At 41.3% G+C, this 24,836-nt stretch overlaps 1 long non-coding RNA gene across 6 annotated transcripts in view; it reads right to left on the reverse strand.

Annotated features, from left to right (window-relative positions):
• LOC107196190 overlaps positions 1–24,836 on the reverse strand; it is a 393,663-nt gene that overhangs the window by 219,226 nt on the left and 149,601 nt on the right. For all 6 annotated transcript variants that reach the window (XR_003048482.1, XR_001517553.2, XR_001517554.2 and 3 more), the window contains one exon: positions 1,702–1,860. This is a non-coding gene — a long non-coding RNA (uncharacterized LOC107196190). The remainder of the gene's footprint in view (positions 1–1,701; positions 1,861–24,836) is intronic.

The raw sequence follows: 24,836 nt of genomic DNA on the forward strand, positions 1-24,836 counted from the left end.
TCTCTCTCCCCCCCCTCCCTCTCTCTCTCTCTCTCTCTCTCCCTCCTTCCCTCCCCCACCCACCCCTTAACAAAGTAATTGACAAGAAAATGAGAGCAAAACAATTCATGTTGGAGACCTGAGATAATTGGCAACCCAGGCTCTCTTTTCTCCATATTTCTGTTTTGCCTGAAGCCAACGACAACTGTGAGTAAGGACCCCTGTGCATGCTAAAGAAACCCAATCCTTTCTAGTTAGAATCAAACAAACAAACACTTCATACATGAGACTCTACCAGCCACTGGGTAACAAATATGCCCTTTCAGGGAATGAGATCATCCAAATCCCAGACAAGTTTCCTATCTGACTTGATGTCCATAGGTACAGATGATGCAGAGCCTTAAATTTAGCCCCTGTGGCTCTGCCCAGGGAAGCTGGAGCTGGGGCAGTCTGCCCAAAGGCAAAAGCTGCAGAAAGAGAACTTCCCTCTCTCTTGTCTTTCTGTTCTCTCTCTTCTTTAGAAGCAAATTCCTGGGGGCCTCTGTTCAGCCTAGAGGCGTTTGTCTGACTAGTGGAGGCACATCCTGAGAAGGGACAAAGAGTGAAATAAACCACCCCTGTGTCCTGGGGGATTCCAGGAAGAGATTAGGGAAGTAACTGGGGATTGGGGGGAAGGAGGGGAAGAGTTCCCAGCTCCACGCACAGTCATTTGATAACCTTCCGCTGGCAGACGACCGGAGAATTAACAGAAGCATGGAAGCTGGTGAGCAAGCCAGGGGACATGAGGGAAGAAAAGAAAGAGGTGGGCTGGGGTTTTCAGTCATTGTGTTTCTTTTTAAAGAAAAATAACATACATCCAGGAAAAGGGACCAGTGCACAGGATGAGGAATCCCACTTAATATTTACTTATCCCTCATTTTGGTTCTGCATTTATTTTATGTCTCTGCATAATGGAGACATAATGGAGAGGGTCAGCTCATCTGCATCTTGGCAGTTCCTACACTTTTACTCAGTGTAAACCATGACAGCTTTTCCCGCTGGACACGGAAAGTTTGAGGCATTCCCATTTGACAAAGCTCCTGATATACTGTGAAATGAAGAAATAACAAAATAGGGTTATGGAAACGGAGCTCTATTTTCAACATGCACTTCTAAAAATCGAAGGGATGTAATGAGTGCCTCTCAAAGCACTAAATACATGGACACAGATGGGGAGTGCATGGGCAGCTTCATCTACAGGTAATGCCCAAGCAGAGAAAAGGAAACGGGCAAATTAGACCCCCGCCTTCTGCTCCAGGACACCTGCCGTGGCCCCTTACTACCACACTGGGCCCCGCCAGAGAGGCCCTGAATCTGGTCACCAGGAAAGTCAGAGAGGCTCTTGTGTGGGTGGGTGGAGTGGAGACCATCCCCAGGCCCCCACAAGATGGCCAGGTGATGAATGATGGCCCTCTGATACTGTTCAATGTCAGAAAGAACCCGCTTCTGAAATTGCTCGTCGCCTTCCAACTGAGAAATTCACTTTGCAGTAACCTTGTCATCTCAAAACGCATGGGTCCCAAAACGCACGGTGAAGGCTGGTTACGCCAAGGGAATTTGAGAACTGTCCCCAAGTGCTGCCCTTCAGCTTGCAGAGCTGAATTAGTCACAACCAGACCCACTCATAAGTGTGCATGCACACTCTGCCACGTGCCACAAAGGTAATGTGAGAAACAGTGATACCTGGCCTTTACTCGTCTGCGTCCCAGGCACTGTGCTGGCTCTGGCTAGCAGCGGCCGTGTCAAGCAGAGGTGAGCTCTGGAGACCAACTGCCTGGGTACCGAATCCCATTCCATCGCTTACTATTTGTGTACCATCCCTTTGTGTCTTCGTGTTCTCACCTGTAAAAGAGACCGATTAGGGCTGTCAGGAGGATGAAATGACTCGGTTCACATGAAGGCATCCAGGAGAATGCCAGGTGGATAGTAAGCCTTCACTAAGAGTCAGCGGTTAAGACAACGTATCCACCCCTCACCACAACTTCGGGCAGGATCTCTTTTTATTCCATTTTAAGAATTGAACTGAGACCTAGGGCAGTTGTGTCCGTTGCTATGATCTGTAATGTGTACAAAGGCAGGTAGAGGTTCACCTCCAGTTTGTCAGATTTGAATGTCTGCTACACTGATGATCGTCTACTTTCTCACACTCTCGACACCCTCAGAGAAGCTGGGATGGCTGCGAAACGGCAATAAAGCAAAAGAAAAAAATGCAAGACATGGCGTTTTCCACTTTTATTTTAGAAGACGGGAATCTAGAAAGCTGAAGAGTTTATTTCACTTTCTCTCCATCAGCTCTCTTTTATCTTTCCTTTTCTCGCTTCCTCTGTCTAGTGATAAAATGCTCTGACATAAGACAAAATGCAAATTATGTGCTATTGCCTTAAATTGTTCCAGTTCATTTAGCTTGCCACGAGCATTCATTACAGCTAATTATTGTAACAGATTTTTGTTATTCATAATTATTTTTCCATGTTGTAATGATCATAAATTTAAAAAATTCTGGCCATCATGAGTCACCATGCATGCTCGTCAGGGATTTTTTTCCCTTTTTTCTTTACAGAACATTTATATGCTCATTATCATCAATATATATGTAGGTTGCTATTCTTCATATCTAATAAAGCCCTTTTGGGGTATGCAGAGTGACTTCAGAAATGCAGTAATTCTCAGGCCTAATGACAAGCTGATGTTCTGCTTAATTTTAGAAAATCAAATTAACGACCTCTGATTAAATGTACAGCAGATCTCACTGTGTTAACGGTGTCAGGCTCATGATTCCAGGAAGAGAGATGCTTCCTTAACTCATCACTATGCAAAATATATACACATATATATTTTAAAGATCATCTTCCCAAACTGGTATACTAGGCGAACATAAGCATTCCCTGAGAATGGGAAAATGACGAGCAAAACAAAACTAGTCAGGGAAGTGCATTTATATCACCAGTGATTAGAATCAGCATGTAGTGGGTGTAAATCTCAGGCCACATGAAACAAATCTTATTGCATTATTTTCGTTTGACCAGCTTGGATTTGGTTAAGTGTTCTATTCCATATCTATCTCCTGGGAGTTTCAGCTCTCCTCGGTGCATTCTTGAAGAGCCAAGGACACCTGAAGGGCACATTCTACCCTTTGAGGTTGTGCCAAGAATGGGAACTTATTCGACGCTGAGGCATCAGGTCTGTGATGACGTGTCACCCACCCTCACTCCCTACCGCTCAGACACGCCACTGCCTCTCTTTGCATGGTTCTGTCGCTTTGCTTCCCCTGCCATGTCTGGTGCAGAAATCTGACTTAGATGTCGAGTCCTGAACATAAGATCCATCCTTCCAACTGCCCATCTTGGGCAGTTCTTCCCAGGTGCTGCCACATCTCATATGCTGTCTTAAGGGGCATGAGTTTCCTTCTTCAGCTAAACCTGCAGCATTCACTTCTCGGTGCCCAGCGTACAGGAAGTCACTGAGAGGCGAACTCCCCTCTGCCTGTACTCTCATCTCGAGGTCTCCCCAAGCTGCATGGCACTCAGTAGAATCTAAGTGCTCATGGTTCCTCAATGTGGAGTGAAGAGTTCTGAGTTACGCTTTGGGCTCCAGATGCTATACTTCCTCAATATCCTTTTGTATGTATCTAATAAATATTCACGACTTTGCATGCCTACACAAAAACACTGATTAGCTTCCCGAACCCCGCTTCTTTCGAGTCTCCACGTTTCGGTAAATGGCACCGCATCTACTCACTCACTCTCCGAGGCCTGAGAGTCGTCCCCGATTCCTTTCTTTCTTTCCCACTGCTCAGAAAAGTTTCAGCGAATCCTCTCAATACGGTCTCCAGAATACGGCCCGCACTGACCACTTCTGTCCACCGTCCCGGTAAAACCCTAGTCCAAGTTCCATCATCTAACACCTGGACGAGTACAGTAGTTGCCCAGCCTTGCCTCTTGCCTCTCATACCCCCTTCTTTCTGCAAGACAGACAAATCTCTCTAAAGCATAAATCAGATCATGTGACACACTGGCTTCAAACACTCTAGTTACTTTTCATTACACTTAAAATCCAAACTGTCCTGTCCTCCAAGACTTTACGACCTGGCCCCTGACTTCCTCATCCACTACTGCATCTCATCCCTCCCACCCCCTCATCCAGCCATGGTAGCCTTCCTCCGGTCCTTAAATATAATTCACTTATTTGGCTATTAATATTTATTGGTCCAGGTTTTGAGATAGAACACTCTACGGATTTTTTTTTTTTTCATTTAAGACTCACAACAGCTTTTTAGATTAGGCACTGTTATTATTGCTATATGACAATTGAAAAAATAAAGTGGATGCTTAGAAAACATATCTTATTACGTGATAGATTAGGGTAGGAGAAATATGAGAAGGAAAAGAACTATAGTACAGATTGGTGCAGAAGCGTCCTGGCACTGTTGCTTCCGAGTCAGGCACACCCAGATGCATCCGCCACCCTGCAAAGCTGTCCGTCACAAAGGTCAGTCCTCCCACCCACACTGGCTCTCCTGCAGCTACTCGTAACTCCGGGCATCTGTTTTACTCAGCCAATTAGAAATTACCAGGCTCAAGAAAATTGAAAGAAATTAAAAGCAGAAAGAGAGAGACAGACAGATAGAGAGAGAGCACGAGACAGCATTTGATTCTTTGGGGCTGAACATATTCAACCAAAAACTAGAAACAACTGAAATGTCCCTTGAGGGAAGAATGGATATATCCATTATGGGTCTTCTTTATCTCAACCAAGTGCAATTTTGCACCCAGGGGCCATATGGGAGTGTCTGGAGATGTTTTTGGTTGTCGCATTTGTGGGGCCGGGAGATCTAGTGGGCAGAGTCCAGGGATGCTGCTAAACATTCTGCAGTGCGCAGGACAGCACCCCCCCGCCAAAAAAAAAATCTGGTGAACCACCTGGACCAGCCTGGTTTTGAAATTACAGATGGCACCATCTCTCTTAATTATGTATTTTTTTCAACACTTAACCCACTCTCACTATGTTACAGGCATTTTGCAAGGCACTGGAAATACAAACCTGTATGTATGCACACAGTCATAAGAGAATATGAGAGAGCAGTGGTAAAATCATTCACAAGGTGTTTTGAGAGCACAGAGAACGAGGAACATCTAATGCAGCCAGGCTGGTGCTCAGGGAAGACTTTGTGGGAGAAGGTTTACTTGAGCTGAGACTGAAAGCGGATAAAGGGGAGGAGCCACCATGCCACCCCAGGCTGGGAGATGAGAATTGCAACCTGTGGGCACCTTGGCCTGGATGTGCAGCTTGTCCACACTTCCTTAGAATCATGTAAATTCCCACTAATTCCATTATGTGTTTGCTTTTTAACCCGAGAAAGATCTATAGTTTATTGACATAATAAAATATGACAAGGCTTTAGTCAAATCAAGGTGATAATCATCTGGGAAACTAGACCTTCCGCCTGCTCTCTACCACCAGCACCACCAGCATAAGAGGGATAAATATAATGGGTATGGTTATGTCCATTATATATAATAGTTCTCAAAGCTGATCTCTGGATAAGCAACATCATTGTCTTCTGAAACTTGTTAGAAAGGCAAATTCTCGGGCCATTACTGAGACCTACTTAGTCAGAAAATGTGTTGGTGGGCCCAGCAATCTGTGGTTTAAGAAACACTTGAGGTGATTCTGAAAAACACCAGATTTTAAGAACCACTTACATAGAGAATCTGGGCTACTACCGCCTCGATGAGTAGTATCAATGTTGACCCCATGCCACAGTGAGCTGGGATGGATCAGGAGGAGCTAGAAGCAGAGTTTCTGCACACAGCTGATGAAGGCCTTTGGGACACCTTTCCCTTATGACGCTGTCATTCAAATTGTTCACAGAAATGGCAGGATAGGTGCCCCTGCGCCATTATAGAACTTGTCTGATGAGCAGACTCTCAAGCCCCATAGCTCATTCCAGGCCTACCAAATCAGAATCTTCATCTTAACCAGATCTTCAGTTAGTTAAAGTGTATATTAAAGCACAAGAAGAAGCACTACAAGCTATACTCTAATTTCAGACCTTTAAATCGATGCTTACTTGTTTCTAGTCATTGAAATACAATGTGCAGGAGTTTGACCCTATCCATGCATCACAATTACTATTATTTACTTAAAATTTCCAAATGAATCCAAGTCACATTTTTAACGGAAATAAATGTGTTTTTAGATTAAACTTTGTACTAATTCCATTGAAGAAAAAACAACTCAACTCATAACAAACAGAGAGGGTGCATAAAAAAAACAGTGAAAAGTAAGCAGTATTGCTGAATTGGAGCTACACACTACTGGCTGCCAAAGGTTGCTGAGCTTGTACTACCTGTGTGAACAAGAATGGTGCCAAGGTAAAAGTGTTAAAATCTCTAGCTCAGAACTTAGTCTCTCTCTAGGGACAAGGATTGAAAGAGAATTGGAAAGGGACAACCTCATTACTAGGTCATTTACAATTATATAAAGCCTGATTCCTGGGAAGCCCCAAATTTTCTAACTTATTACCTAAAAATCAACTCCTGTACCCCCTGTCAATAATTCTTTTGAAAATACTGTTCTAGCGCAGCGTTTCTCAAACTTCAAAAGTGCATTCGAATCACCTGGAGATCTTATCAAAGCGAGGCTTCTCACTCTACAAGTTGGGGGCGGGCCCCAAGAGTGTATAATCTGGACGAGGGCCCAGGTGATGCCCCTGCTGCTGTTCAGGGGACCACGCTTAAGTAGCAGGGCTGGAGATGTGACCATATCAATAGGCAGGAAAGACAGGGAAAACTTGCTCAGAGAAAGGGAGATGAGATGAGGGAAGGAAGAGAATTATGGGTGAATGCTTCCACGCGGGCTTCTGTCCACTCTTGCTGCTGAAGTCCGACACCCCCCGCCACCCCATCACTGGACACAGAGGCCAGGATGCCTCTGGGGCGGCGGGTAGCACTGGTTTGAGTTTGGGGTAGGGCGATGAAGCCCTCCAAGTTTGGAATGTTTCACGAACAGAGGAATTGGCTGGTCAGCATTAACCACTAATGGCAGCTAATTATAGTATCCTTTCAGGGGGTGCCTGGCCTGGTAAGCATTTCTCAGCTGGAAATTGCCAAATCTCCCCCTAGGGGGCGCCCAGTTGTTGGTAGTGTCCTTGAGTTCTGCCTAAGAAGAACTAAAAGAGGAGCAACTCTGACCTTCTTACATATACTGTTCTCCAAAAAAGTGAGTTTGTTTTGGGATCACCCGTGCCGCTCAGTGGGATTTTGCCTCTGAGCCTCAATGCTCTTTAATCTACATTCATTACCCAGCCCCCTTCGGTGTTCGCTCAGAGCACAGTCACTGAGTCTCACATGCACTGGGGAGGAGCACTGAGGAAGATAGAGTGACAAAGTCCAGATGGGAAGCTTTCTTGTTGGTACTCAAAGGGAACAGCAAGCGCGTCCCCTGGGTCCACATGACTTTGCAGCAGCCAGGCAAACCTAGAGCTGATACACTCGCCAAGGCACAGAAAGCAAAACCACTGCAGGCCTCCAAATCCATGAATAACAATGTCTGGACACCAACGGGAGTCTAATTAGCCCGACAATTTCCTTTTTGTGACCTGGAATCATGACCTTCGCCACAGTCACGGCATTGGACAGTCATCATAGACTCCATTTCCTGAAATTCCAAAATCATCTGTCACTTCTCAGCCTGTGCCAGGTGATGCCAAAACAGGCATTTTGATCTCCTCAGGCAAATTGCAAGTCAGATCAATCAGTAAAATAATCAGCCAGAGTGATGTTTAATTGAATGACCAGGTGTTCGGTAGTTTTTTCCCTTTTTCTTCTCTGAATTGACAGGTCAAATTGATCTAAAGAAATTGCCAGCCCCAAGGAAACAAAACCGAAATTGTTTCTCTGTGCCCTTTCTAAGAAAAGGTTAAAATCGCCCACCACAAAGCTCAGAGTGACTTTTGCTGTACTGCTGAAGTCAGATGCAAGAGAGGCAGGGAGAAGTCAGTTTATTCGGCAAATAATCCCTTAGAGTTTACTAGGCACCAGGCACTTTCCTAAGCACTTTATGATATTAACTAATTCAATCATCAATAATCTTTGAGGTACATGATTACCCCATTTTACAAATGAAGAAACGGATTCACATAGAGGTTAAGCCAGTGGGAGAAAAGCAGACAGCCAGTGGGTGCTGGAGGCAGAATCACTTGAGGCTACTCAGGCTCTCGGCCACTAGAGTTCCACTCCTTGACCTCAGACCCACTGCAGGCAGATCACACACTGCAGCTCACACTGGCCCCTCTGGATGTTCAGAGGGCTGGAAATACTAACCAGCTGGAAGGCACAGACTCTAGCAGCGGCCAAATGGTGAGATGATTTTGCAGAAGAGATCTGGTAGGATTACTGTAGCCCTCTACAAGACCGACAAGCTCATTATTTACAGAATGAACATAATTATTCTGTTTCTACAGCAGGCCAGGCTAGATCAAATGATGGAAGATGGATGTGGTATTTTATTCAGTCTTCTGTTTGCTTATTTTTTCGTTCCTTCATTCAAAATGATTGTGAGCATGACACAGTAGTTAAGAGCCTGGTCATTAGAGTCAGCGGATGTGGGTTTAGGTGGTCCATGCTCTTACTTTTAAAAGCTGCAGTTGCCACATTTTCTTTATTTACCCATCCATCAAAGGACACTCTGGTTGTTTTCCTATCTTGGGTATTGTGAATAATGCTTCAATGAACGTGGGTGTGCAGAAGTGTCTTAGAGATATGGATTACATTTCCTTTGGACATGTAACCAGAAGTGGGATTGGTGGGTCATATGGTAGTTATAGTTTAAATTTTGTAAGGAACCCCCATACAGTTTCCACAGCGGCTGTACCAATTTACATTTCCACCATCAGTGCACAAGGGTTCCCTCTCTCCAAATCCTTGCCTACATTTGTTATCCCTTGTCTTGTTGATAACAGCCATCTTAAGTGAAGTGATATCTCATTGTGGTTTTGCATTTCCCACAACATGACTAGTGATGTTCGGTAACTTTTCATATACCTATTGGCCATCTGTATATCTTCTTTGGAAAAATGTCTGTTTTTTGATATACAATGGAATATTTTTCAGCCATAAAAAAAAAAAAAATGAAATCCTGACATTTGCAACAACATGAATAAATCTGGAGGGCATTATGCTAAGTGAAATAAACCAGACAGAGAAAGACAAATACTGCATGGTATCACTTATATGCAGGATCTAAAAAAAAAAATTTAAAGCTGATTTCATAGAAACGGAAAATCGAATTAAATGGTAGTTATGAGAGGCTAGGAAAGGGAAAAATGGGGCGATGTAGGTCAAAAGGTACAAATTTTCAGTTATAAAAAGTTCTGAGGACCTAATGTACAGCATGGTGACTATAGTTACCAACACGATATTGTATACTTGAAAGTTGCTGAGTGTGGGTCTCAAGCATTCTCACCACAAAAAAAAAAGATGAAGAGTTAAGTACATTAACTATGTGAGGTGACGGATATGCTATCTTGCTTTTAGTAATCATTCTACAATGCATGTGTGCATCAAATCATTATGTTCTACACTTAAAATATATGCATTTGTCAATTATTCCTTAATAACATTTAAAAAATAAGTAAAATATAAAAACAGCAGATGTCATGAGGATATTATCACACTCATCCTCGTTCTCTTGACGTATAAAATGCACATATACTTATTTTATAGCATTGTGAAGATTCAACGAAATCATACAGGTAAAATGCCAAGTATAGTGCCTGACTAAAAAAAATGAATTCCTTCATTAAAAGCTTGAGAGGAAATGAGATAAATAAGACATGCCCCATCATTAGGCAGACAGAATAGTGCTGAATAGCATGATGCAGATCGTAAACACAGAAAAGAACTAACAACTTGAGGACAGTGGAGAATGTCCCAGCAAAGGCATAGCATCTTTTAGGTACTAAGAGAAATAGTTTATATGGTGGACAATGAAAATAAAGGCAGCAGAAATAGCTTCTGAAAATTCAGGCATGCATTTTTTTTTTAAGGTGAGATTTAACAGTTGTGGCAGAAATATAGAATCCTTGATCAGATCGAGTGGGGATGCAGAGAAAACATGAACTTGGAATATTCAAACAGACGGAGCCCCTCGTCAGTGGAATGAGATAGGCTTCTGCAAGGCTTTCATAAGCAGGGTGTTAAGGAAAGGCTATATGGCCATCTCAGAAAAAAACAAAAAAAAGTGGTGAAATGTACCTTTCTTTGCATGCTTGCTTCTCACCTGCCATGTAATCTTGCACAGATGATTCGGCCACTTTGCCCATTAAGCTTCCCTGCAGAAAAAAAATGAGGATAATACACTCAAGAAGAGACTTAGTATCTCATGTGACATAGAAGGATTTTAAAAGGTTCATCTCTTCATTCAGCAACTATTGTTTGAGTGTCTACTTGGTGCCAGAAATGGTCTAGGTATTAGAAATACAACGATGAACAGAACACTATCCTGTACTCACAGAGCTTACATTCTAGTGGCAAAGCAAAGACAATAAACATAAACACAAGTAAGTATCAGATGAGTTTTATGGTGATCAGTGCTATGGAGAAAATAAAGCAGATAAAAGAGATAGGAAACACTGTGATAGGGCTGCTGTGTTATATAAGGTGATCAGGGAAGGTCTCTGAGAAGGTAGCATTTAACCTGCAGATCATGAAATCATGAGCCAGAGAAGAACATCCAGAGAGAAGGAGGCAACAAGACAGAGAGCTCCTAGAACCCACCAGAAGGCGATACGGCAAACAGGATGCAATTATCGATTTTCTTAAATGCTTCTGGGCTGCAGACTAATAATAACCATTAGCGAGGACAATGAGAAAGTAACTGGGGTAAATCAGCTGGAATGAGTCGCTGTTGTGGAATGGTGGGGATATAATCTGATGGCAGTGGGTTCAAGAAAGAACAGAAGGAGAGAGAAGGGAGTTATGAGTATAAATAACTCACTGAGGTCTGCTAGAAGCGGGGCAGAGAAACGGGGTCGCAGCTAAAGAGAACTGTGAGGTCAAGAAATGGATTTTCGTTTTTTCTTTTTCTTTCTTTCTTTTTTTTTTAAGATGGCAGCTATCATGGCATAGTTAGAGGATTGCTGGAATTTCCCCTTAAGTAGAGGAGAGAAGATGGAATCCCGGGCACGGAGGGAGGGGTTGGCCTCAGAGAGCCGCATGGATGTTTCATCCAGTGGTAGGGGGGAACATAGAGTAAAATGAGCTCATATCCAGAGAAGAGAGAAGATCCAATTCTTTCTTTCTAATTCCTTTTGTTGTTTTCATAAATCAGAGAGCATGGGTAATAGTAAAGATTTGGCATGGGGTGAGGAGTGAGTGTAGAAGGTTTGAGGAAAGCGAGATTTAAATAGTCATCCAGGATAGTGGAAGACTGGTCTAGAGCACGCTAATAAAACTACAGCTCGTGGGCCAAATCCAGCCCACTGCTTGTTTTTGTAAACACTTTTGTTGGAGGACAGCCACATCCATTCATGTATGGCTGCTTTCCTGCTAGATGACTAAATTGTGACAAAAAACGTATGGCCCCAAAAGCTTACAATACTTTCTATCTGGCCCTTTCCAGAAAACATTTGCCAAACCCCTGGTCTAGAGAGTTGAGTTTGATTTGGAAACAGCGTTAAGAGTCACAAGGTCACAGTCATAAATTTAAAAGGAGGCTAATAAACACAGATGTGACTGTGCATGTGAGGGAGTGGGGTGTTGGGGGCAGAGGGACACTGGGAGGGGGCAATTATCTCCCAACACCTTCAGCCGTTCAGCTCTATGAGTGGAAAAGGAAGGCAGCTGGCATTAAGCAAGGTGGGTGTCCAGCCAGGTGATACGACAAAGGGAAAAAACAGTAGAGGGGGAACGAAGGGTCTGGGTGACGGACCTTGGAATCAATGCTGATTAAGTGAGGTCATCAGGGGCGGAATGACAGTAAAATGAAGTATCAGTGGATCCTAAGTCTTAGTGGGCTTCTAGAAATATTAAATTGGGGTATTAAAGAAAATGAGCACTAAAGGCATGAGAAGAAAGAAGATGCTCAAATTTAAAATTATGGAGGGGTTGCCATTTTGGGTTATGGAAAGTGAATCAGAACAGTGAGGTAAGGATAAGACAACACAAATGTTATAATACGTACTCTTCAGGAGGGAATATCCCATACAAAAGTAAAAGATTACTTCCAATCTCCCAGACCTGAACTCTGCACATGGTATTGGCATTTCAATTCGGGGAGCACATTTGGAAAGCATGAGCTGTCCGTTGTTTGTCCAGTCTCCAACAGATTGGTGAAATCGCGTTAGGAAGGGGAAAAATCAAAAACAGGTAGGAGAAAGTATATGAGCTTTCAATGTATATCTTATTAATAACTCCATCTCTCGAGGGAAATGGCTCCAACTGAAAGACACTGCCCAGGATTACTGTCCCTGGAATGACTTAGATGACAGATAGAAAGCAGGAACTGCAGATTTCATTATTTCCCAACACTGTTGATGAAATGAAGCACAAGCTGAGTTATGTGAGGTTTTTTAGGTCTTTCCAAACTAAACATAGTTTGTCAGTTTTCAAAATCATAAAGAATGACTCATCTTCCTACCCTTACCCCTGACCCCACTCGCATAGCTTTTTCTTTTTTAATCATGTGTCTCTTACATCAAACATTTTAAATGGGGAGATTGCTAGTCTTAGCTGACTTTGTCCATGCTTGCCATCCTTCCTGATCCATCTTCAAAGTTATGGATGCATTCCAAACTGATTAAATGGGTCACAGCCTTTTGGAGAGGCCAAAGCCAGCTGGTTCTAGTCAATTGTATTCCTTCCAATTGGCAAACGATAAATGGAACTTTTTTTCTCAGGAGGTTGACTCTGCAGTTGGTGATTGATGACTTGATATTATGCTTTTCAGGCTGGAGTAACATGTCACCTCCAACCAGAGTCCATGAATCTATCTAAATCTTGGGTTAGCCCATCTGCCTACAACAAAACAGTGCATATGAGTGTATTTATAAATTCAGTTATATATTCAAGGAGATATTTACCCATGTATTTTCCTCAATATATTGGTGTGTGTATAATATATCATGTATATATCATGTGTATATATACATATACTTCATGTGTATATACACACATACAATGGTATATACAAATACATATCAAGGACAGAAGCAGAGAAAAGAGAGATAATGAGTATAAATAAATCACTGAGGTTTATACATATACGCATACACACCCACAGACCAATCTACTGGTTATAAGGAAACAGAGATGAAAAAGACAATCCCTTGTCCGAGGACATAACAGGCTACTAGGGCGGATAGAAAAATAGGTCATAAAAAATTAAGTTTGATAAGTAATAAATTAGAATTACTGAGGAGGAAAATTAAAAAGGAACACTGAACTCGGCCTACAGCTAGTGACATTTTGGGCTAGATGATTCCTTATGGTGAGGGCTGTTCTATATTGTGGAATGTTTAGCTGCATCGCTGGCCTCTACCCACTAGATGCCAACAGCACCACTCTCCCGAATTATGAAAACCAAAAATATCTTCTGACATTATCAATTGTCTTTAAAGGGAGAGGGAGACAAAGTCACCCCGCTTTGAGAACCACTAGGCTAGAGCATCAGAGAAGGTAACCAAGACAGGGTTATACCAGAGCTGAATCTATAAGGATAAGAAATAGTTTCCTCAACCAACAGAATGAAAATATTATTTTTTTAAAGCAAAGGAAACAACACACATTTCTGGTCAAGATGGCATAGAAGGTAAATGCTGTGCTTGCCTCCTCTCAAGACCACATCAAAATTACAACTCAACTACATAACAGCCATTATTGAGAATTGCCTGAAGTCTAGCTGGACAAAAGTCCTACAACTGGGGACACACAGAAGAAGCCACATTGAGATAAGGAGGAGGGGTGGAGATGTGGAATAGGCTGATCCCACATCTACATGTGGCCAAGAAAAATCTGGAGTGATAGCTCAGCTGTGGAAGTCTCCCCAGGGAGCGAAGGGTCCCAGCCCCACACCAGGTTCCCTAGCACAGAGCCCCAGTGCCGGGAAGAGGAGCACCCCAAACTTCTGTGTGAAAACCAGTGGAGATTGTGGCTGAGATAGAGGGCAGCTGGAGTCCCAAGAGTTCCTCTTAAAGGGCCCATGCACGACTTACCCACTGCCAGTCTCACTTGCTCTGAGCTCCAGCATTGGGGCAAAAGCTCAGAAGGGACCAGGGACATACAGGGAAGAAATGAGTTGTCGGGCTTCAAGGCGAGGGCTGGAGGGGTGGCTTTCTCCTGACGGAAGTGCTGGCAGAGGCCACTGCTCCTTTGTTGAGCACCTCCTCCTGGCATGCAGATACAGGCGGCTGCCATATCTGAGCTCCATCAACTAGGCTGACATTGATCAGTCACCTGCCCAAGTGACTCACTGAAACCCCAACCCTCCAGACTTGTGGGCTCACGCAAGCCACTTCCAGTGGATTTTCCATAAAAGCAGCCTGGCTTGGCTCATCCTGTAGAATTTCCTAACAAGCAGCCACTGGTGTCGGCAAGCCCAGTACTTCTTGCTGAGCAGACTCAAGCCCGGCACTAGCAGCAGCCAGCCTCGGTTTGCGGCTTGGCCTCTTGAGGTACCTCCAAGCCCAGCACGAGTAGCAGCCATCTGCGGACGCTTGGTAGCTCATGCCAGGGGGCTCCTGGCGGGGCACAGGTTATGGCTGAACTTGGCCTACAGCAGGGCCCCTCCCAGGAGGTCCCTGGGCTGGTCTGGCTACCTGCTTCAGGCAAAGCAGGGGCACCACTTAGCTGCCTCTGGGGACAATACATCCAAAGGGCTCCTTAGGGTCAACCCTGCAAAACAGCTCATCCATTGTAGTCAAAGCCAGACCTCACAACGAATCAGCCCAAGACTCAACCTCTCTCACTGATGTTCAAACAGCAACCAAGGCTCAATTACATCAGGAGAGCACACGCACACCATACAAAGAACATACCTGGAGCACCCAGCTCAAGTGACCAGAGAGAATGTACTGGGCCCCATAGACCACTCTACTAAAACACAGCAGCTCTACCCAACACACAGAAACAAAACAGGGAGGCTGCCAAAATAGGGAGACAAAGAAACATGTCCCAAATGAAATAACAGAATACAGTTCTAGAAAAAGGACTAAACAAAATGGAAACAAGAAATCTACCAGATGCAGAATTCAAAACACTGGTTATAAATATGCTCAATGATCTCAGTGAGAACTTCAACAAAGAGATAGGAAATATAAAAATGAAGCTATAAAACATAAAAAAGAACCAATTAGAAGTGAAGAACATAACTGAAATAAAGAATACATTAGAGGGAATCAACAGTGGATTACACAAAGCAGAGAATCGAATCAACAATTAGAATAAGGAAGCAGAAAACACCTAAGGAGAACAGCAAATAGAAAAAAAACAAGGATAGTTTAAGGGGCCTCTGGGACAATATCGTAGGGGTACCAGAAGGAGAAGAGAGAGTGAGAAATTGAAAACCTATTTGAAGAAATAATGATAGAAAACTCTCCTAACCTGGCAAAAGAAATAGGCATTCAAGCCCAAGAAGTGTAACCAGACACAAACAAGATGAACCCAAAGAGACACATCATAATTAAAATGCCAAAGGTTAAAGACAAAGAGTGAATCTTAAAAGCTGCAAGAGAAAAGCAATTAGTTACCTACAAGGGAGCTCCCATAAGACTGTCAGCTGATTTCTCAACAGAAACTTTGTACGCCAGAAGGTATTGGTACAACATATTCAAAGTGATGAAAAGTAGCAACCTACAACCAAGACCCAACAAAGCTATCATTTAGAATCAAAGGATAAAGAGCTTCCCAGACAAGAAAACACTAAAGGAGTTCATCACCACCAAGCTAGTATTATAGGAAATGTTGAAGGGACTTCTTTAAAAAGAAAACAAAAATTGAAAATATGAATAATAAAATGGCAACAACTACATATCTAGCAATAATTACTTTAAAAGTAAATGGATTAAATGGTCTAATCAAAAAACAGAGGATGGCTAAATTGATAAGAAAATAAGACTCTTACATATGCTGCCTACAAGAGACTCACTTCAGATCAAAAGATACGCACAGATTGAAAGTAAAGAAATGGAAAAAGGTATTTCAAAAAAATGAAAATGGAAAAAAAAAGCTGGGGTAGAAATACTTAAACCAGATAAAATAGACTTTAAAACAAAGGCTAACCCAAGAGACAGAGGACCCAATAATCCTACTTCTGGGTATTTATTCAAAGAAACACAAAATATTACTTCAAAGGGACATGTGCATCCATACATGGCAGAGATATGGAAGCAACCTGGATGTCCATCAATGGATGAACAGAGAAAAGAGGTGGTACATATATACAATGGAATATTACTCAGTCATAACAAACAATGAAATCCTGCCATCTGCAACAACATGGATGGATCTAGAGGGTATTGTGCTGAGCAGAGTAAGTCAGACAGAGAAGGACAAATACTATATGATTTCACTTATATGTGAAATGTAAAGAACAAAATAAACAAACTCATAGATATCGAGAACATTCTGATGGTTGCCAGATGGGAGGGGGGTTGGGAAGTAAGTGAAAAAGGGAAAGGGATTAAGAAGTATAAATTGGTAGTTACAGAACAGTCATGGGAATGTAAAGTACAGCATAGCAAATAATATTATAACTATGTACAGTGTCAGATAGGCACTGGATTTATCAAGGTGATCACTTCATATGTCTAATCACTATGTTGTACATTTGAAACTAAGATAATATTGTAATGTCAACTTCGATTGAAAAATTAAAAACAAAAAATTGTTCCATCATGAAAAAATAAGGAAACAGCACACGAAGAGAGAGCATATCTGAGAATTTTTAATTTGATGTGCCTACAACATAGAAAAAGAACAGAGCATACAAGAGTAGACTACGAATGTAGACTGGACACATGTTAATCGAAACCTTTATAACTGGAATATATTTTTGCAGTTCCAAAACAAGGCATATTATCAGAATCACCTATGCAGATATTCAAAAACATAGACATCTGATCTCAGATTTACTGAATTAGAATCTCTAAGAGCAGGGCCCAGGAATATATATATTTAAAAAGCTCTTAGTTTAAGGAATTATCAGTCTTATTACTCAAAGTAACAAGAAAGTCTTTCAAAAACACAGAAGTAAGGACTATTAATGACTGACAAAATACACAGTAGGCTTGGTCAGCACCTAGTTAATCAAGAAACAAGAGGAATTTACATGAAAACATGTACCATTAGATTACTGTTTTCAAATGTGTCTCACATGGTAAATTGAAGATTTATTACTTATATAAAATATGATCAACTTTCATAAAATCATATGGGAAAGCAAGGGAGACGGTGAATATCCCCAATGATCAGAAAATACTCTCTATGACCCCAATCCAATTCTCATATAAATCTGCATCTCCCAGGATCAAAGAATAATCTCAATATTTTAGAGCCAGTGAAAGGCAGAGGGAAATTTGCTTGGTTCTGGAATAATGAAAGGAAATAGATATTACTTTTAAGAGCATTTCCCATTTGTCATTCCAGATTAACATACTTTAATTCCAGGTGGAATTGGAAATTTAACTTATCTATGGACAATGGAGAGATGGCTCACTATAGGAACTAAAGACAATGACATTCGAAGAGCATTTGCAAATTGTCCAGTACTGTGCTAACATTTTACATAAGCAAGGTTTATGTGATAGGAATTAAGTCATAGGAATTATTACTCCATTTCACAGGTGAAAAAACTGAGGTACTGAACAAGAATGTCCATAGTCTCACAGCTAATAAGCAGTAGCGTCTGAGTGTAACCCCCCATCATCTGGCCATTAAATGGCTCCGGGTAGGGCTGTGGAGGCAGGAGAGAGAAAGTTTTGTGGGTACACAGGATGTGAGCACCTAACTTAGGATGCCTTATAAAAGACTGACTTCTTCCCAGATGTCTGGCTGCCTCTTTAAATGCAAAGTCAGAGAGGTGACATAAAATGTTATTTTAAGAATTTCCCCTGCAAAGAGGGAACTGACATTTTCTTCCATTTTAATTGGTTACTCTCTTTGACAGCTATCAGAAATATTATTCAGTGTTGCTACACTGTGTATAGTGAGGTTAGGAAAAGCAAAAGGGACAAGTCTTTCCTGACAGCAATAAAGCAGGTCTAATTCAGACATGTATACGGGAGAGTATAGAGTAATGTTTAGGAGAACAGACTACAGGTGGATTCGGTGGGTGTGAATCCTGACACCACTATGTATCAATTCTATGACCTTGAATGAGTTACTCTGTAACTCAGGGTCCTCATTCGTAAAATGGGGACAACTGTACATAACTCATGGAATTGTTAAAAGGATGAAAAGAATTCATATAAAGTCCTTGAAACAAAACTGACACACAGGACATACTCAATATATATGTTAACTGTCATTATTGCTTGCTTGGCATATTAATAATAGCAGTGCCATTAGATACCTTCTCTTATAATTTATATCTATCTATCTATTTATCTATCTATCTATCTATCTATCTATCTATCTATCTATCTATCTATCATTAGCTATCAGCTATCATCTCTGTCACTTCATATCTAGTTAGCTAGCTAGCTAGGTGACTATCTATCTATCTAACCTATCTATTTATCATTACACATAGATAGCTAATCTTCCCCGTATCACAGGTGTGAAAATAGAGGCACAGAGAATTTTCACTATCTCTGCTAGCAGATCTGGTTCAGTTATTTTAACTGAAATAACTTGTCCATAAAAATACAAATAGAGCTTTAGCTGAGGTTAATTTCACTGAGTCTGAAGACACAGGATAAGTGTGTCATGAGATTTTTTATTTTTTAAATCAGTCTTTCAAATATCATTAGCAGCCCCCTTGCTCCCTACTCTGTTCTTTTAAGGGGTGCACTTTTTATTTTGAAGGACCCAGGCTCATAGCATCTACAAACCCTTCATGCACAGTTATACCATGTCAAGCAGTGCTTCTTCAAAAGCAAGGAAAAAAGAAATCCAAATCACTTTTGAAATGTTTTCAGTCTACACAAGTCAAGCACCTGAAACCTTCAAGGTATAAAACACATCCATCCTGCACATTCATTAAGAATATAGGCTCTATAGTCAGGCTGCCTATGACTCTAGCTTAAAAACATTCTGGCTGTGTGATCTTCTGTAAGTTACTTAACCTCTCTTTGTCCAGATTCCTTATCTGTAAAATGGGATAAAAACAGTTCCCACCTCACAGGGTGTTATGGAGATTAAGTAAATTAATATATGAATGGCAATTAGGATAGTACCTGGCAAATACTAAGAATTAAGTTTATATTTGCCATGCATCATCATCATCATCATCATTATTATTATTATTATTATTATTATTATTATTATTATTTGCTTAAGAAACTGTATCAATGAAGTTAAATAATAGATAATCCGTTAGATCGGGACTCCAAGGTCACGGCTCCTACCAAGCTCATCTTGTGCGTCTCTTCATCTCACTCCTTTTTACCAGACACGGAGAATTGTTTTTGGGTCCTCTGATATACTGATTTGTCTCTAGTCTCATTGTGTTGGCTGTTTAATTACCTGAATGTCTCTCCCCTTGTTCATCTTATCCCTCAGGTCTAGGTCTCAGCTGAATGTCAACAACTCAAAGCTGAGGTCTCTGACCATGCCCACTCTAAGCTCTCCTCGTCTGTGACACTACGCGGACTTCAGTGCCCCTTTCTTCTTCATAGCATGTATCCCAGTGCACAGTTATTTCATTATTTGTCTGTCTTATTTTTTCTGTCTCCGCCACCCAACTGTATGCTCCATGAAGGTGGAAACCCTATTGTCTTTTCCACTGCTTTTCAAAATGAGTAGATGAAATCTAAGTATAAACCACAGAGTAAAACAGAACCTGATTATACAGAGTTCACTGTCACACTTCTAGACCCTGAATGGATATTGTTTTTAATCCACTGTCCAGAAGGATTTAGTAATAGTGCGTAACTCACCCCAGGGTCTCCGAGCACATCAATTTAGATGCGTAATACACAGATTCATAAGATCTGAGAGCTAAAAGGGATCTTAGAAGTCTCATTGACTTATGTTACTATATTAACGATGAGACAGTGGGACCTTGGAGTGGAAGAATAACTTGTCCCGTGCCATATAGTTTATGAGAGCAAGAGTTGGGAAAAAAAGATCCGTTTTGTTCTCATTCAGTGCTTTTCCCAAAACATTATAGTACTTTTTTCCATTTCCACAGCTAATTGTCATCTATTACTCCAAGCTAAAATCCCTTCGATGTCTGCCTGACCTGTCTACCTGGCCATTAAATCCTGGAGATACATTAGAGAGAGTCCCACCCTTGAGAAGCGCACAGTTAATAAACATACAATTCTACATCATAATCACAATTATTCAGAGACAGCTATTTTTCATGATTACATCTTTTTCTTACACTATTGTGAAAGTGACTGAGGGAAGGAGGGGCTGCCTCTTATTTGTTTCAGAAAATTTCTGATCTTTTTTAGTAACTTAGATGTACTTAAGACAGTGTTGTCGCTCTTTCTCTTTTGGGGTCTTCTACATGAAGATTCCTATGAGAAAGGTCTTTTTTTAATTGCTGGAAAAAGGTTCAATTTTATGTTCTCCTTTGTAGAAATTCAAAACTAGTGTAATTGACTGTCTTAGTGTGTGCATTCCCACTTATTTCGATCACTGGAAAACTCAAGGCCAATAGCATCTATCTGTCTGTCTGTCTGTCTGTCTACCCATCTAATCTAGGAAAGGACTATTTTATTAAATATTTAGCAAATAAATGAATGCATCAAGGAATTGATAACCATAGCTATAGACTACCTTACTATGTATCTTGAAACTGTATTCATAGAGGCTAAATGAGACAGTATGGGTCTCTGAACAATTGAAAGAAAAATGAATGTTTATAATGTATCAATATTTTCTCCCACAAAAAGAAAAGCATCATCACATTTTTTAGTAAAAACAAAATAAGGCAAAGTATAGAAATAAAGAAATACGTGCAGCTTTGGCAAAAACATAACCAAGAGAACACATCTAATCAATCACAAACTAAAGTGACTACATAACACTCTGGTAAACATCTGACTATATCCCGAATGTAATACTTTTCATAACGGACCTCTGCTGAAATATATTTCTTCTTCCTCTTCTCTCTGTAGTGAACAACTATCGTCTAACATTACTAGTCACAGTGCTTGATCCAGGGATGGACAAACGAACCATGCTGAGCCAATAAGAGGCTTCCTCTTGGATTATTCAGTGTGGAGCTGACAGAAAGAGGATCAGACAGGACAATCAAGTGAGTCGGAAACTGTTTCTTGTCATTTTCCCCACTATGAGGAAAAGAGTGACAAGGACGGTGTTGGAGGCGGGAGACGGAGAAGGAGATGGAGGGAGACAGAAAGAGAGAGGAAGTGAGGGAGAGGAAGGAAAACAAGGAGGGGGAGGAAGAGAAACAGAGGGAGAGGATTAAAGGCGACGCACCTAAGGCCTCAGTGAACCATCTGTCCCTCTCATGCTTGTGGTGAGCTCCACCTCCGGACTTCGACTGAGCTAGAGTTTCCACACTAGTGACTGCGAATGTTCTAACTAATATATTTCTTCTAGCATTGTCTCTCCAGCCTTACGAAGCTACTAAACTACTTGCTATTTCCAGGTTAGAACTGACTTTTTCATACCTCTGTATTTTGCACATAAACTCTCTATTCTAGTCATTCATTGCTATGTAACAAACTACCACATAAGTTGGTGGCATAAAACAATCTTTCATTTGACTCACATTTTTCAGGATCATGAATTTCAGAAGGGCCTGGCTCTATGTGGCTTCATCCAAGGTGGCCAGGGCTAGAAGACACACTTCTAAAATATCTGGAGCCTAGACATGAGGCTCCCCAGACTCTCCTCCCAGAGTCATGTCTCACCCTCTGGGTCTCTCCACATGGCTCAGGCTTCTTGCAACCTGGGGGCCTCAAGCAGGTACACTTATGAGATGGGTTCCAAGAGGGAACATCCCAAAAGCAAGAGTTCTAAGAGGCCCAGATGGAAGGTGTAAGTTTTCTTAAGATCTAGCCTCAGAAGTCATACAGCATCGATTCCGCCATGGTTTACTAACCATTGCTAATCAAAGGGCTAGCCCAGATTCAAGGGCTGGAGACTGCATCAAGGACAGGAACACTGTGAGGTATGGCCCATGCATGTGGCAGAAGAGATCTTTAGAAGCCAGCTGCTATCCACCCCTCTGACTGTACTGGGATGTCTTTCCTGGTCACTCCTACCCATCCCTGATTCTTAGCATTATTCCCTTCTCTAATAAGTCTTTGTCCACATGTCCACACATTTGTCATAGCATGTGTTACACACACTTGTAGTATGATTTACAAGTCTGTCTCTATACCAGACTCTGAACACCTTGAGGGGATTAAAGATGTCTTAATTATCTGTGAGACCTTAACTTATCATGGGCACTCAGTAAATGTTGGCCAGGTGAACAAGCATGTGCATGTCAACACATTCACTCCTTAGGCTGAGAAAAATTGCAATAGATAGATTCCAGTGGAATTCTTGTGCCCAGAGAAGTTTCTAGATCAGGACTATGTCAGCTTGTAGGCTATTCCCCCCCATAATATATTCACACGTGATGTCAACTAATATTAGGATTATAACAAATTGACTCAGCCGAAACAACTGATGTCAAAGTGTTTCAGGATCCTGTCAGCTCGATGAGCCCTGTCTCTCTCACACATTTCAAGCAAACTGGAGAAATCATACATTAACTGGACAGTCAGTTCCATAAAAATGTAGAACAGGACAAAATGCAGCTGAGATTTAGTCAAAAAGGAATTTCCCTAATTTGGTATTGCATAATACTTCCTGGGGCTCCATGTGAGCTATGTTGATGCTGCTTTTTAAGGGTGCATTGTATAACCTCCGGCAGGTGAGATGTCATGAACTAACACATGCAAAAATATAGACACTTGTGCTGAAACTCAAATAACCATGAGGGTGAGGCGCGCATCCCAGTCATCACAACAGAAAATCAGGTTATTGTCAGCTTTCTGCCTTCCTTCATCCTGCTGAGTTTACGCATAAAAAATCTCGGGGGGGGTATGTGTGTGTGTGCACGTGCGTGTGTGTGTGTGTGTGTGTGTGTGTGCAAACGTGTGCTAAGAGCACTTGGCAGGGGATCTACCCGCTTTACAAAATAATTAAGTGCACAGTACAGAACAGTTAACTAGTGGACTGTGCTCTACAGCATATCTCGAGGCCTTATTCATCTCACACAACTGAAACTTTGTGCCCATTCAACAACGAGTCCCCATTAAAAAAAGAAAAACAACAAAGGGACGCAAAGAAACTCTGGAAGGTGTTAGATATGTCTTTTACCTTGATTGTGGCTATGATTGTTTGCATATGTCCAAACTCATCAAACTGTAGACATTAAATATGAGTAGTTCTTTGTATGTCACTTATAGCTCAATAAAGTTGTTTTTTAAATCAGTTAAAAATTATTGCTTTTTTGTTTCTATAAAGACTAAGAAGAGACATACCTGAAGTTGTAACCAAGTGGATTAATAAAAAGAAAGAAAAAAAAAACAGAAAATAATTTAATGCTAAAATCAGTAAAAAGGATGAATCCTTAAAGAGAAACAAGGCAATAGAAAGCCATTTTGGGGATACAGCAATAGGTTGAATAAAGACCTCATAGCCCCTTGGAAAATCTTTATTAGAGAATTTTTTTTGACGTGCTTGTTTGACCCACCTTGCTGTTCAACTAAATGTGAGCCTCCAGGTACAGCTCAGCAAGACATTAGCCATAATAAGGTGTGGAGATGAATCCCCAGAACTGTTTAGTGGAGAATAGTGAAAATACAATTAAAAAGAAGCTGGGAGTGTGACAGGGGACAAATGTGCTTAATGAAGGTATTTAATAATTACCAAAATGTTCCAAACACAAAGCAGGACATACAGTGTAACCCATCTGGATGTTTATTAATTTGGCCCATGTTGCAAACAGGAGACTCTGTTCCCAGATCTGCTGACTCTAAAACAACTTTATTGGTGTCACTTCTCAGAAAGGAGCATCAGCGTTTGCCATCAAAGCCTCTCCTTGAATACTAGAAATGGGTCACATGTGTCCAAAGTTTATGAAAATTATAAAACATAATTTGGATTGCCAAAAAGAGTACAGCTAAAGACCAGAAGACACCAAACACCAGGGCCAGACTGTAAATACTTTAGACTTTGCAGGCCATACAGGCTCTGTTGCAACTTAACTATGCCTCATAGCAAAAAGCAGCCAATACTAACATGTAAACAAGTTGGTGTGTTTGTGTTGCAATAAAAGTTTATGTATGACAGAAATTTGAATTTCATTTAATTTTCACATGCCATAAAATATTATTATTCTTTAGATTCTACCAGCAATTTAAAAATATAAAAATACTTTTATCTTGCAGGACATACAAAAACACATGGCAGGCTAGATTTGGTTCATGGTCTGTAGATTGCCAACCCCTAACATAAACTAACTCTAGCTAGTGACAATTAAGGGATTGAGTCTTTCTATGCGTATGTATATCCAAAAGTATCAGCTGGAGTTATTTTATCTTGCCTTTAGATCTAATTGGCATGGACTACTACCCCACGAGGTGGAAAGTCAAAGGCCAGAGTCAGTGTCTCTCTTTCTTTCTC

Source organism: Pteropus alecto, unplaced genomic scaffold (assembly GCF_000325575.1).
Source record: "Pteropus alecto unplaced genomic scaffold, ASM32557v1 scaffold5, whole genome shotgun sequence".
In the NCBI taxonomy this organism is placed as follows: domain Eukaryota; kingdom Metazoa; phylum Chordata; class Mammalia; order Chiroptera; family Pteropodidae; genus Pteropus; species Pteropus alecto.